Source organism: Podarcis cretensis, assembly GCF_951804945.1.
Source record: "Podarcis cretensis genome assembly, chromosome: 3".
NCBI classification, from domain to species: domain Eukaryota; kingdom Metazoa; phylum Chordata; class Lepidosauria; order Squamata; family Lacertidae; genus Podarcis; species Podarcis cretensis.
In genome coordinates, this window is record NC_137172.1 from 27,879,156 (window position 1) to 27,895,001 (window position 15,846).

The window sequence follows — 15,846 nt, forward strand, 5'->3', positions numbered from 1 at the left end:
AGTGGTTTAGACCACAGCGCCACCCACTTCCCACGCAGAGCAGCCCTCCCTGTTGAAAAGCCTTATGTTATTAGGGGAACCTCAGGAATGCCTTTGAAGCAGACTATAAAGAGTAGGCATATTCATATAAAGGCCTTCAGGTACCCTAGTCCCAATCCATTTAGAGCTTTAATGGAACTGATCAGTTTACACATAATACAGTAGTTGTTTTTATACTGGAATCTGAAGATTAATTATATAGGATTTGGTCCCAAAAGAGTGAACTTTAAATTAATTTATGTCATGCTCCAATTCCAATTTGGGCAATTCATCCCTTCCCCAACAACTTCCCGTATCTTATTCCACAGGGTTAATGGAGGCCCACCAACCATCCAGAGAGGTTTTTCTGGAGTGAGGGAAGGAAGAAGCAGCAGGAAACTTAAGCCATATTAAAAATAAATTTTAAAAATATTCTTTAGGACTATAGCTTCCATATTACAAAAGGCAGGGAGGGGTGGTCCACCCATTTAGATCAGTAATTTAAGGCGTTCTCAAATGTATGGGAAAGAATTAAGCAAAGTTATGGTTCCTTCCCATATGACAATAATTTTCCCAGTGATGGGTCAGATTCCAAAATTAGTCATAATTATTTTGTGGATGGTCACTTGGCTGCCAAGCATTGCCATAGTGGGCAAAGGCGGAACAAGGAGCTATAGGAAGGCATGTTGCGTGGTAATTCTATCTAGAAGCAAACCCTGTCAACTTCAAAATTGAGGGCTGCTATGCAAGTTAAAGGCCACAATCCTATGCATCATTTATTTGGCAGAAAACCGAAGTTTCTTCCATGTTTGATCTGCTCTTATTGGTCAAGAAGTTTGGGTTTGGTGACTTGCTAGGCTCTGCTTTCCTGAGGCTTACATTCATTGCTTTTCATCCTTTGAGGGTGCTTATGGCGAGAGCTTAGCAAATTGTGGGCTACCTCTCTTCTTTCCATTGCTGCCCTGAATGTTTTGGAAAGATGGTGGGATTTTTAAAAAATGTAACGAATTTAAAAAATAGTAATCCCAGCAGCTCAAAGCAAAATGCTTTTCTCCAACCATATTCAATCCCATTGCAGCAGCCCACATGAGAATCCCAAGCCTGCTCCTATTTTAAATAAAACCAACAGAGCTCTACAAATAGGAAGCGGGGGAGAATAAAATAAAAGGGGGGCTTTGGGATCTTTCAAATGGGAACCTATCAACGCTTAACTGATTTTGCAATGCAAAAAGAAATACTACGTAAGAAAACCTGACACATCTCTCCCCCAGCATTCATCACATTTTTATATCATTTGTGCTATCCTTTTATTATTTACTACCTACTCTAAAAAAAAGAGGTCTCTTGCATTTCTCTTTATATCAGAGCTGTTCTAAGTCTTCTCACCATTTTCACTGCCAATCTCTTATGGAGACTATGCCTTCCCCTCTCTGGCCACATTGACAAGAGGATCCATTACCAAAGAGGTTTTGTTTGTTTGCTTATACCAATCAGTTCATTGCTTAGAGTGCAAATGGCTAGCCTGAGTGATTTCCAGGCATTTCCTGAGTTCTTTTCCTGAGCAGAAACTGCACAATTTGATGCAACAAGCCTGGCAGGAATGTGTCATGTAAGGAAGTGCTTGTGGCTACTCAGCCTTGTAAACAGCCGCTTGTATACTCACTTAAAGAGCTGGTGTTCTTGCAGAAGGGCAACTGCAGTGAAATTAATTGTGGAAATACTAAAGTCCTAGTTTTGGGGGAGGGGTGAAGAGGGCAGGATTGTGGGCAGGTTGTTGAAGCCAAACACCCCATTTTACCTTCCCAAGACCCTGCAAGACCTTAAGGTGGCTCTGCTCCTTCGCTGAAGTGTACGGATGATGCACATTTAAAGAGTGCATTCTCACAAATTAACAGGCAGGGACTTGTAGTTTCTGCAATTCTGTAATCATAGGCATTTTCTCAGTCTTTAGCAGCTGTTGCAGAAGATGCCTCGAGCTCTCAAGTTTCAAGCACCAAGACCCTGCAGGCCAAGCAGTTAGAGATTAATTCATTCCCCTGTTGACAGCAAGCCAGCAGAAGTAACAGCAATCATAATAAAGTCACTTTCTCCAGCCTTCCTCAATTACAAATCCTTTCACCAACGACCTCAATCTAAACCCGGGTGTTTCAAGCCTGACGACGCTTCCAAAGTTCAGAAACAAAAGCACTTACAGAACTGGTGGCCTTAATCTGTATGGCATGCAAATCTGCATCACAGAGATCAATTTGAATATTATATTCAGAGCACAGGGTTAGACCTTCCCTACTGCACAATTCTGGAATTCTTCATTGCAGAACGCACCAAGCAAAAATCCCTGGTGTGATCAGCCTGGGATCACCTCTCCGAATTACAGTGGTACCTTGGGTTACATACGCTTCAGGTTACAGACTCTGCTAACCCAGAAATAGTGCTTCAGGTTAAGAACTTTGCTTCAGGATGAGAACAGAAATCGTGCTTCGGCGGTGCGGTGGCAGCAGGAGGCCCAATTAGCTAAAGTGGTGCTTCAGGTTAAGAACAGCTTCAGGTTAAGAACGGACCTCCGGAACGAATTAAGTACTTAACCCGAGGTACCACTGTATATACAACTTTAAATCAATTCAAGACAGGAGCAGAGGAAATGCGTTATCTAGGGCAGACTATTCCCATTTGTGTTAAATATAAATTGCCCTACATAAAACAAAGGACTTCCAATGAGCGCTAAGTTGCTTAGGGCAAGGATGCAAACTTTACCTATGGATTTCAAATGAGCTCTGTATACAGCAGAGAGAAATGAGAAGGTTACCCTGAATTCATGAAATCATGCTCTTTGAGGAAGGGCCATAGCTCCATGGTAGAACAACTGCTTTGCATGCAGAAGGTCCCAGGTGCCATCTCTGGCATCTCCAGATAGGCCTGGGAGAGAAATCATGGAGAACCACTGCTGAATGGTCCAGTAGGGTGGACCGCCATGTTTTTATGCACATCCTGAAAAGGAGTAAAGGAAGAAAAAGCTAGGAACTCTATCTAACATCTTAGCTGGAGATATCATAACGCAGGTGTAAATGTAAAATAACCATGTCCACCGTCTCAGGGCAAAAATGTCCAAGCCATAGAATCATAGAGTTGGACAGTACCATGAAAGTAATCTAGTCCAACCCATTCAATGCAAGAATCTTTTTGCCCAACACTGGGCTCGAACTCACATCCCTGAGATTGAGTCTCATGCTCTATCAACTGTACTGTGAAAGAAACAAAAGGTCCTTAATGCCAATAGCATTGTTGCATTCTTATTGCTTGCTTAATCCTGCTACTTCATTAACCCTAGATGCAAGATGGTCACACTATAATGATATTGTATTCTCCTTGCTTGTCAACATCTGCTGTAACTCAAAAGGGGCTAGATGCTCCGGCCACTTCCATCAAGGAACTGTCCCCTTGTATTCGGAAAAGTACTAAAGAAAGTGTGTCTGTGTTGTAGCACAAATGACAGCGTCAAATGGGAAGGAAATGGTGTTGCAATTCGAAATGGAAACTTACCCAGCTGCACTGTTTTAAACAAAATAATTTAAGTTGCTCCAGGCAGCCCCAATACAGTTCCAGACACGTTCTACTGCAAAAACCAAAGGACATTCTTGGGGAAGAAGAGCCAGAGTTCAGATGCAGAACACATGCTATAAATGCAGAGTCTTGAGTTCCAATCCTCAGCATCTCCAAGCAGAACTGAGAAAGACCCCAGTATGAAACCCTGGAAAGCTGTTGCAGTCAATCTAGACAATGATGAGTCAGGTGGACCAACCATTTGATTCAGTAGTAGTGTATGGATGTCACGCTAAACCAAGCATCCCCAAATTCAGTCCTCCAGATGTTTTGGGACTACAGTTCCCATCATCCCTGACCACTGGTCCTGTTAGCTCGGGATGATGGGAGTTGTAGTCCCAAAACATCTGAAGGACCGAGTTTGGGGATGCCTGCGCTAAACTATAGTTTAGTGATATGTAAATGAGCAGACCCTTTCCCCAGGTTTGTGTATCCTGCCCCTCTGGCGCAGTCAGGTGAAGGAGTTTGGACTCTTTCCCTTCCACTTTTTATTAACCACGGTTTGCTGCATCATCCAGACCAACAAACTATGACTAACATGATGTTTAGTGAGTTTCAAACAAAGCTGACTTCAAATAATGGTTGTTGCAGCTGCCTTGATTAAACTGTCACAGTTGCCAATAAGGAACTATAGGATACAGCTATGCGGTTAACCAAATGAATAATAAAACATACCAGGAGGAAAAGGATGTGTGGTTTATGATTACAAAAGGTTCCATGATAGCAACATGAGTATTAATACTTGACAAGGTAGGCCCTTTGATGCTGGGCCATAGTGAACCAAAAAGGTAAAAGTACCTTTTAAACAATTTGCTCTAATTTTAGCTGTTGTGCAAGGATACCTTTCTTCTGCCAGCCCCAAACCATATCTCATTTAATTCCCAAGGTCTTAAAAGGAAGACAGCTAGTCAATCATTTTGAAAAATGTGAAAGCAGCACACAGACTGGTGCCTTCATTAAGAAATGAATCTGGGCCGCACATTGTCTCTCAGGTGGTTCAGTGTGCAGAAAGGTTTGGCAAGAATTTTAAAAATGTAGCGGTTTGAGTAACACTATACCAAGAGACGACCCCAGTTAGTTTCACAGACTGCAGAAGGGACAAAGTGCCCCCTAAAGTATGCGGGCCCAACCCAATTATGAGAAAAATGTGGCCTTCAAACCAGCGTCTGCCATGGGATCAACTTCATGGGCTCGGGTGTATTTCAAACAAGAAAAACACAACTCTGTGGATCACATTTGTGCCACATTATACCAGCCATTCCTGAGTGATGTCAGCTTAGCCAGACTGCACCAGAAAGTACTTGCCAGCCAACTATCAGAGCCAAATGTCTTTCACAATCCGACTAACCCTACAAAGCCACTGAATCATATCACAACATAGCACACTGCACAAGCTAAGTTGATTTAATCAACTCCAATCCAACACCAAAGCAAAAGTGTGACAAAACTGGCTTGGGTAAACAAATATACACTCCAAGCATGCACTGGCTTCCTGAAAACCATGGTTTGCAGAACAAAACCCAGCACGGTGGACATGCATTCCCTTTCCCTAACTTCATCCCTTCCAGAACACCTTCTCATCTGATCCCTCAGTCCAGAGTTAGGATTAAACCAGGCATAGGCAAACTCGGCCCTCCAGATGTTTTGGGAATACAATTCCCATCATGCCTGGCCACTGGTCCTGTTAGCTAGGGATCATGGGAGATGTAGTCCCAAAACATCTGGAGTTTGCCTATGCCTGGGTTGAACCCATGCTTGAAGGTTCACACATAATAGCAAGTTGAGATTAGGCTCACTCAGGCTCATTTTCGCTCAAGCACGTTGTGTTAAACCATAGTTTAGCGTGATGTGCAAATGCGGCCACTATGTCTGTGATAGGCCAGGGTTTCTCCCTCCTGTCATTGGTGCTATTTATTGGTGCCACTGTTTCTCAGAAGCTGCCACACCCTGCTCCACCACCACCACCATTTTTTAAATAAAATAAAAACCCCACAGTGCATTCCAATCCAAGCTGGTAATTATAAGTACCTTGCAATGTCAAGAATTTGAGGGCCAAGTTTGTTTTCCTCTTTTGCTTCTGAGCGATGACTTTTTAGGTTCTGTATCTGAGAGCAGGGACTGTCCTGCATTATTTTATTCATTTGTAAGCCGCTCTAGAAGCTTTTCCAGCATGAACGCTTTGAACAAACAAGCAAAATTCATGCACATAGTTCCTTTCTGTTTCGGATTTGTCTATGCCTCTTAGTTATGCCCAGTTTAGACACTTGTGGCTTATGCAACACTGTATATGACCAGATCTGTTTCACAGGAGCCTGTCCCACATTTAAGCAACAACAGTAGAAGAAGCGCATAGCATCTGCTGCCAATTAATGGCCAGCTGAGAAGAGCATTGAGACACATCAACACCAGCTGCCTATTAATTGCTCCCATGAACAATGTTTCACCTAGGCTATCACTGCTACTATACATAATCAATGAAAGATGGCAGAAACAAGTTTCCTCATTTTAGATTACTTTTTTTAAAAAATGAAACCTCATCACAATCATCACTAAGGCTTTCCTCATTTTTCTGGCATGCTTTAATTCCGCAATCAGGCATTTACTGCAGAATCCAATACATGTTTAAACTTGGAAATAAGTCACACTGTGCTCAATGGAGCTTGCTTCCCGGTAAGTTTACAAAGGATTAAAGCTTTAGCATTGAAGCTCCCATAAGTCTACACAATCTTAAGGATCAGCTTGAATAATAAGATGTCCAGTTAATTAATTTATTAAATTTATATCCTGCCCTTCCTCCCCAAGGAGCTCAGGGTAGCAAACAGAAAGTAATGAAACAATAAGGCTGCTTGGACAAGTGAAACTGACCACCTGACTCCTTGATCCTTGCCCATCCTGGTTCATCAAAGCAAGCCGGGAAGTGCTAGGTGATGGTTAAAGAAGCAGTTATTAAACTGCTTCTTTAAAAACCATCTTTGGACCCGGCCAATATGGCCAACTATTGCCCAGTCTCAAATCTTCCATTCTTGGGCAAGGTGATTGAGCGGCTGAACAACTCCAGGCATGCCTGGAAGATACGGACCATTTGGATCCCTTCCAATTGGGATTCAGGCCTCATCATGGGACTGAAACTGCCTTGGTTGTCCTGGTCGATGATCTCCAGCGGACCAGGGACCACAGTGAAAGCTGTTCCCTGGTCCTGCTGGATCTCTCAGCAGCCTTTGATACCATCGACAATGACATCCTTCTGGACTGTCTAGAGTAGCAGGGAGCACTGTTATACAGTGATTCTGCTCCTTCCTCCTGGGCTCTGTGCAGAAAGTGGTGTTGGGGAATGAGTGTTCAGACCCCTGGGCTCTCACTTGTGGGGTGCCTCAGAGCTCCGTCTTCTCCCCCATGCTTTTTAACATCTATATGAAGTCGCCGGGAGAGATCATCAGGGAGTTTGGGCTGGGCATTCACCAGTATGTGGATGATACCCAGCTCTACCTCTCCTTCAAATCTGAACCAGTGAAGGCAGTGAAGGTCCTGTGTGAGTGTCTGGAGGCAGTTGGATGATGGATGGCAGATTGAGGTTGAATCCTGACGGGACAGAAGTACTGTTTTGGGGGGACAGGGTGTGGACAAGTGTGGGGGATTCCCTGGTCCTGAACTGTGCCCCTGAACTGTGATGCCCTCCCTGTGGAACACCTTCAGATGTCAAGGAAATAAACTGACTTTTAGAATACATCTGAAGGCAGCCCTGTATTGGGAAGTTTTTCATGTTTGATGTTTTAGTACGTTCTGATATATGCTGTGAGCCACCCAGAGTGGCTTGGGAAACCAAGCCAGATGAGCAGGGTATAAAAATAATTATTATTATTATTATTATTATTATTATTATTATTATTATTATACAACAGCTTTCAATGCCAACACAGCTCCAGATTGGGAAGGATCTAAATTTAAAAGGCTTGTTGGAAGAGGGAGGTCTGAAAAGTAAGGCACCAAAAAGACAACAGAGTCTGCATCTGACTAATATTCAAGAGGAGGGAATTCCAAAAGGTAGGTGCCACAATACCAAAGTTGCTATTTGGTGATTAGATTATACATCTGAGTTTCTATCATTGCCATCATCCCACAGATATGAATTTATGTTTAACGACTGTTCTGAAATAGGAGACATGGGCCGTAATAGACAAGTCGGAAGAAAATCCTCTTTTATTAAAGCCATCCAGGTTGGCTACCCTCATCACTGCCTCCAGAGAGAGCAAGTTCCACAGTTTAACTACACAAAGAAGCACTTTCTTTTGTCTTCCAACATTCATCTTCATTGGATGTCCATGAGTTTTAGTGCCTTGATATAGAGAGAAACTTCCCTCTATCCACTTTCTCCAAACAATACATAATTTGATAAAAACTTAGATTATGTTGCCTCTCACTTTTGTGCTAAACTGAAAAGTCCCAAACACCACAAGCTTTCTTCATAGGGAAGGCATTCCATCCCCTTGATTGTTTTGGCTGCCCTTTTCTGAACCTTCCCCAACTCCAGAATATCCTCGTAGATGTGAGATGACGGAACTGTACACAGTCTTCCAAATGCAGTCGCACCTTTGCACTTTTGCAGGGGGGAGGAGGGTCTTGGATTGGGCAGAAGTGTCCTACCACGCAGCCCTGCTCATCTCCATTAGCTCCCCCCCCCCCGTTAGGTGTCATCTGCAAATCTGATGAGCATTCCGTCAATTTGTAACAGTATTTGATGGGAAATTGTGGGAAGAGGAGGTAAATAAATGTAAAAAGAGCCAATATGTAGTGAACGGTATGTGCAAAGTAACTGAAGAAAGAGTCTAAGCTGATTTGGATGGGAAAATTGTTGGCTGACTACCCAGCTGTTGTTGGACTACAACTCCCATCATAGAATCTTAACAGTTGGAAGGAACCCAAGGGTCATCTAGTCCAACCCACTGCTATGCAGAAATCTCAGCTAAAGCATCCATGACAGATGGCCATCCAACCTCTGCTTAAAAACCGCCAAGGGAAGAGAGTCCACAACCTCTCCTGGGGGTCTGTTGTTGGACCACAACTCCCATCATCCCCGACCACCGATCCTGCTAGCTAGGGATGATGGGAGTTGTAGTCCAACAACAGCTGGGGACCCAAGTCTGAGAAACAGTGTTCTAAATTTTATTTCAACACACAGATAAGCATATGCAGATGTTATGCACATTTGTGCCTATGGGCCCATTCCCCCAAATCCTTTAAGAGCCAAGCAACTGCTACCCACTAAATTCAATGGGATTTACTTTTGCATATGTGAGCATCAGATTATTGCCTAATATTTATTGAATCCTGTTGATAGGCCTACTTAAAGCCTAATCAAGTATTGCAACTTAATTGGATTGTGAATTGCACTGCCCTCTCTTCTAACACCACTAATTAGCATCCTCATTCAAGTGCTTACTACACAGTGATATCTTGAGATGTTTTGGTCAGGCACTGTATGCTCATTCATGCTCCTCTTGGTATGAAAAGAGCTTCCTCTGCCAGCCACAACACAGAAGTACGTGGGCTTTCAAGCCTCTTCAGAAAATATTTAATTATGTCCATAAAACATGCCTAACCCCGGCCATTTGTTTGTAAGGCCACCAAACCCCGACTTTTCATTTGACCCAAAATTATATTAACATCACTATCATCATCAACAAAATACTTTTTCCGTCTTGCGAAGTAAATAACACAATCCATGTTGTCAGAGTTCAAAAAGATTCACAATTTAGACTGCAATCCTAACTCCACTTGCCAGGGAATAAGCCCCAGTGAATAGAACTTTCCTCTGAGTAGCATTGCACTATTAAGACTCCCATAATACACAAGATGGTTTAGCATTCACTCAGAAGTAAGTCCACCTGAGATCAGTGAGACAAATATTACTTATTAATCATTATGACAAGGATGCCTATGAGTACCGGTTACTGAGAAGCACAAGTGAGAGAGTGCATTTGCACTTGTGCCATGTTTGTGAGTTTTCCATACATGTCTGGCTAACAGAAGAACGTAAGAAGAGCCTGTCCAGCATCCTGTTATCACAGTGGCCAACCAGATGCTTGTGAAATGCCTGCAAGGAGGGTATTAGCGCAAAAGCACTTTTCCCAGCAGCAGGTACGCAGGGTCATACAGTACTGCTTTTGACAGTGGAGGTAGAATATAGTCATCAGTGTTAATGGCCTTAGCTGGCCACTGTTGGAAGAGAATGCTGGACTAGATGGGCCTGTGGTCTCATATGGCAGAGCTCTTCTTATGTTCTTAAAGCACACTGGAAAACAACGCTATAAATGGGAGCTGGGAGAAGACACTTACAAAAGGCAACCAGGCCTTCACCCACCATGCCCACAAGCCAGTTCCAAAAATCAGTAATGATGGACAATATACTGGGCTTAGTTGCCAGAGACCCCAAAGTTGAGTGATCTGCTTCGGGTAAGTCACCACCCCCTTGCCCAAGTGACCTTACCACACAGCTTGTCTGGTTCACACATCCCTGGCTATCATAGGATGACTACAATATCAAGTGGCGCCTGTATGTATGAGCCATCACTATCATGTTGGCCCAGACACACTGCTTTTCACTTAAACCAGTTCACACATTCCGCAGTCAGGCATCTCTTGCACAGTTATCAGTCTCGGCAATCCAGTGATCCGCATTTATGTGCAAACCAAAAAAAGTCCAGATCTAGACATTCTTTCCAAGGCTACTGCTAAGCATGGCCTGAATACAGTAGATCCACCTCTCATATCCACTGGGGAAATCCAGATGGTGGAGACCACATTATATACATTAGCAACGCAAGTTGTGGACAAAACATTCCAGCATGCAAATGTATGAACTGCCAGCATCAAGCAACAAGGGAAGCTACCTTCGTGCCCTACTGGTTTCCCTGATGCATCTAGGTGGCACAATTGAACTAGGTAGACTCTAGGTTTGGTCCACCATGGCTTTCCTTGCATTCCTAATGGCTAGCGAGCATCTAAGCATGCCAGCTTAGAGCTTGTAAAAGTCCACGCATGACTAGGATCTACAGTGTGTGTGCTTTATTTCTAAAATAAACATTGCAAATATAAAACAAGTCTTCCTATTACATAAACTTTTCAGCATGCACATTTCACAGGAATAAAGACATCACATGGCGAAATATTTAAAGCAAGACATTCCGTATCTGACACCTTCCCTTCATTATCCGCACCTTTCATTATCCACATTCCAAGAGACTACAAAGAAAGAAACTTGTAATCACAAGGGCCCTTTTGCCCAAAGAGTTCAAAACTAGCAAACCTCATCCCATTTACAATGTTTAAGTGCACACACACAGAGAGAAACCTTATTCTGTGTATATACTGGACCGCCAGTGACTCATCCCTTAAAAGATAGCTTTTAGAAACTTTTTTTTTTTTTAGATTAATAGATTTTGTCAGACAAGGAACACAAGCAGACGCCACCACATTCCTTGCTTCTTGACACCGCAGTTTGCCAGCGCTGGGTGACCAGTATAGACTTGACTGGTAACTAACAAAGAGCAAGAAGGTAAATTCACCCAGCAGAGAGTGGGAGGGGAAGCTGGCTGAAAGTTGAGCAAAAGATCCACGGAGCAGAGAAGTTCGTTCATCTGTTTACCGGCTTTAAAACAAACAACAGAAAGGAGCGAAGGAGCGCGATCCCAAACCTGCTTACCTGGGAGCAAGCTCCACTGAACCTAATGTGACTTACTTTCGAGTAGGCATGCACTGTAGGTTACAAAAGTGGTGTTTTGTCTAAAAGGCCCTTTGAGTTTCAGGACTCCCTCTAAATGCAAAGCGTGCACATTAGCCAACCCTATTTAAAATCGGGGCGGGGTGGAGGGGGGGGGAGAGTGAAAGAAGTAGAAGCTTGTCTCAGAAACTGCATGCCAACTGCTCCCACATTTTATAGGCAGACTTTTCCCCCTAACACAAAACACACAGCATCGTCTTATCACAAGATTCCAGCTTCCTGTTTAACGCTATAAACTGCGTCCAAACTCTTCAATTTCGCCCCCCCCCCCCCGCTCCGATCCCTGCATTTACCTGTTTCTTGGGTCACCCAAAAGCAGCTTCTTCTCCCCAACGCGCCTCGTCCGCTGGGATCCCTTCCTTTCTCCGCCTCCAAGAGAAAAAGTAAAGCTTTTATGCAAAGCACACACGCACGCATACAAAACTCCGTGAGGAAGATCCAGCGATGGATGCGCAAAGTTTCCTTCTTCACCAAAAAATATCCACGCAGCAAGGGGAAGAAAGTTTTAAGTTGATCGCTGCGATAATACTAATAATAATAACTGGAGACGCGGGGGGGGGGGCGGCGCTGTGAGAAAAGGGAGAATCTGGATGGTGGCGAAGTTTTGTTGGGGAGTAGCAAACAGAGAGAAAAAGAGAAGGAAAACCGACTCCGCCTTCTCCTCCCCCTTCGCTAAGAAACACACTCGTGCGTCCCAGCGGCGCTGGGGAAAGTTTGGAGAAGTTTGAGAGAGGAGGCATAAAATTGGGGAAGGAGGGCAGGACGGGCGCTGGGACAGGGGGCGGTTAGGGAGCCAGGAGGGTGGGGAAAGGACGTGAGGGAGGGGATTGGAGTCCGGATTATAAAGCGAGGAGGAGCCGGAGTGGCGGTCGGGAAGCGCGCGCGCGCACGGCGCTCTTTCTCTGGCGCGTAACGCGGAGCTGCTTGGAGGAGCAGCCGCCGACCTCGGAGTCACGGCCCAGGAATGCCAAGAATGCGGAGCGGCCGCTGCCACGGCAGGGCAGGAGACGTCGGCGGGGACTTGGCTTTCTTTCTTTCTTTCTTTCTTTCTTTCTTTCTTTCTTTCTTTCTTTCTTTCTTTCTTTCTATCTCACCTCTTTTCCCTCCCTTTTTATTTTACACGGCTCACACTATATATATGGCAAATGAATGAAAGAGAGGAGTGTGGAAAGGGGAAATAAAAAAAAAATGGGCTGCTCTTCCAGCCCAAGCCAAGGATGATGCCTTCCAAGTGCGACTCTCTCCCGAGGAGGGCAGAGCAGATGCCAAGGGAGGGAGGAGGAGAAGGGAGGCGCCGAGGTGGATCGCAGCGCGGGTGGGGATTGCTCTGCAGGAAGGCGCGCTGCAACCGCGGGCACAGTGGGGGAGAGGAGAGAAAAGACCCGATCGCTGGCGAATAAGCCTGGGGTGGAGGGGGGGGGGACACACACTTCGGATCTGTAAGGGTCCTCCTGCCGCAAAGCAAAAGAACCGGGAAAGTCGCGCTGTGTGTTTTGTGCGTCGCAGACATGGGGAGGGAGGCCCTTCCCTGACTCTTAAGGAAGTTGGGCTTGGAGAAGAGGCGGCCTGGGGGAAAAAGAAGCCGGAAGGGAAGGTGGCGGCTTTTCCCCTCGGCGGGTGGGAGCGAAGTTTGAGGGGGGTGGCGGGACTTGGCGGACGAAGCCAGGCTTCGTCTCGCGCCTTTTATGAAAGAGTTCCTTTGAAAACCGTCTCGCAGGCCTGGTTGCAGGGAAAGGCCTTCCCAGTTCTGTCCTTAGCTTGCATTTTAAAAATGATAGCTTCCAACTCCGGGGAAGGAACTTAAGGCTCCATCTGCACTTTGCATTTAAAGCAGGAGCAGCCGTGGGTCTTTGTTAAGGGTGCTGGGAGGTGTCAGGAGATTTCCCAGTCCCCCCACAGAGCTGCGGAGGTGGATCCTACTTCCCAAGAAACTCGGAGATATTGCCACATGCCCACAAGCTTTTCACAGAAGACATTGGGATATACTTGAAACGCCATTATGTCACATCAAGTGCCACTCCGGCCTTTACATATTGTCAAGGCCTGCTCTGCTTCCTATATACCACGTGGTGGACCCTCAACCCACAGGCCTGATCCTGTCCTAGTGGTCTGCTAGCCAGCCTGATCCAATTTGGTGGCAGCCGCCAGGGGTTTAAAAAAGGCCCGCCATTTGGACTCTTAATTTCTTCTACTTTAGATAGCCTCAAAAGCTTTTCAGTTGCTTGTCCTTCAGAGGGTTGCAGAGGAAGTTGCCTGTTCATTGTTGTTTCCTCGTGAAAATCAAAATTAAAAAAAAAAGTTTTGTTTTGTTTTGGAGCGCAAAATGCTAGCAGAGATGGAATATTTTTTCATCATCATATTGGCTTTTCAATATGCCACAATAAGGATTTGAATTGCCCATCCCACATTGATTGTGCTATGTTTATTTGCTTTACATGAGCCTGCCCTTAGTTCACTTCAAAGTCAAACACAATGGTATTTGTTGCTAGAGAGAAAAACAATTGTATTACAATATGTTAACTGCTCAAAATATACCCCTGCCTGAATGTGCATGATGCTTTAGTGTAGAATTCACATGTTGATATGCACTTACATACATTTCCACGTATGTGCACTTTGGACAAGATGCATCATACACTCACTCACAGTCAGAGAGTTGACTTCTAGAAATTCTGGGGAAGGAGATGAACCTTGAATATTGTTTGTGGTCACAGGTTTCAGATGCAATTGTAGGCATATACACATGAAAGAAAGCCCTGTTGGAAGTATCGCTACCAAGGGAATATGGTTAGAACAAGAAGTTAGAATCAATAATAGTAGTGCTTTATAGTTACATTAAAGCTATGATGCAGGGTTGAGGAACCACTGGCCATAGCTGTCATCTTATAGATTTGAAAATAAGGGACCAGCAGCCAAAATAAGGGATATTCTGGGCACAGGTATGTTCAACTTCTAAGCCCTTCCGAGCCAAAGGCAGAAAGCCCAGCCAGCAGCCAAACGAAGCCTCATCAATAAGGTACAACAGCGGGACATGGCTCTGGGATAAGGGACTGTCCCGCCAAATAAGGGACGCTTGACAGCTATGCTACTGATCCTCCAGATGTTTGGCCACAACTCTGAAACAGTAATGTGGAATGCCTTGGTATGGTGAGAAGTTTGAGGTGTACATACAGCAATGGCGCCTCATACCCAGACCATTCTTTGGGAGGGGTCTGGGACCCTTTAGTTAGCCAGCTGCATCTCTTATCGTGGGTTTGGACACCTGCTGATAAGGTGGCTGATTTCTTGTCTATCACTTAGTCATGGGCAGCAGGGCTTCAAGATCAGCCACCAGTTAAAGGAGCGCTGGTGTCTAGTCACTTAGTCCCTGAGAATGTTTAAGTTTGCAAAAAAAATAAAAGGGCCTTGGAAACGCCATGAATCTTAGCATAGATCAAGACTATGGAAGATGGCTATTTCAGGAACCTGCCCATTGTTTCCAGGGCTTCCCAGTGACTAAAGGGATGTAAATTATTTTTTTGCTTTTCCCTTTGTTCCTTGTTTTCACATCCTACCTGTAAATAAAATATTATCAAGGAACAAACCTGGCATGCTTATTGGTTTGTCCAAATCCAAAAATAATATCTATTCTTGGCAGAACAAACCCCCATTGACCACTGGCTGGAACAAATAGGAGCTGGATTCCAACAATTGCCAGAGGACCACAGGTTCACCACCCCTGCCATAATTCATGAAAGTAGTTGTAAACTGGCCTTTGCAGATGTTGCACCAACCATGTTAGAAAACTCATCCCGTACAGTAGATGGAGAGTAAATGAGAGCCACCATTGAGAAAAATTCACAACTGTACTTTATTTTATTTTTAATAATTTTCTTTTTTTATAATAATTTTTATTAAGTTTTCCATTTAATAATACAATCATATCACATTAATTATTCCAAATTATACCAATACATATCATAAAGTCTATTTTTTAAATAATTTTCATTTCTCAAAACAAAACAAATATCCAGTATCATTGTTAAACATGCATTTTCCATTTTCCCCCCTTCCTGTTGACTTCCATCAACTACCATTTCTGGTTTATTACATCAGATGATACATTCTGCTGTTTATATACAATTTTATGTTATCACATTGTTACACTTCTTGTTCTCTGTTAATAAAATTGTAGATGTTTATTTAAATCCTGCCAGCGAGACCATTTCTTTTTGTTGTTTCTGCAGATATATTGTAAAGAGTTCCCATTCTTTTTTTCAAAGTCACTATTGTCCTTTTCACGCAGTTTGTCCATTAACTTTGCTAACTCTGCATAGTTCATCAACTTTTCTTTCCATTGTACTTTTGATGGTACTTCTCCAGTCTTCCAACTGTACTTTAAAACATACAGAAATTAAAATGCCAAGACAAGATTAAAATTAACTCAACTTTCTAAGCATCTGGGTAGGCCACAT

At 43.9% G+C, this 15,846-nt stretch overlaps 2 protein-coding genes across 3 annotated transcripts in view; both read right to left on the minus strand.

The window, feature by feature from the left end:
• PTPN14 (protein tyrosine phosphatase non-receptor type 14) overlaps positions 1–12,282 on the minus strand; it is a 115,729-nt gene extending 103,447 nt beyond the window's left edge. For both annotated transcript variants that reach the window (XM_079968490.1, XM_079968489.1), the window contains exon 1: positions 11,686–12,282. The gene's annotated coding sequence lies outside the window, so the exon portion shown is untranslated. The remainder of the gene's footprint in view (positions 1–11,685) is intronic.
• The window catches only part of LOC307211831 (spermatogenesis-associated protein 7 homolog), a 150,811-nt gene that overhangs the window by 10,154 nt on the left and 124,811 nt on the right, over positions 1–15,846 (minus strand). The window lies entirely within an intron of this gene.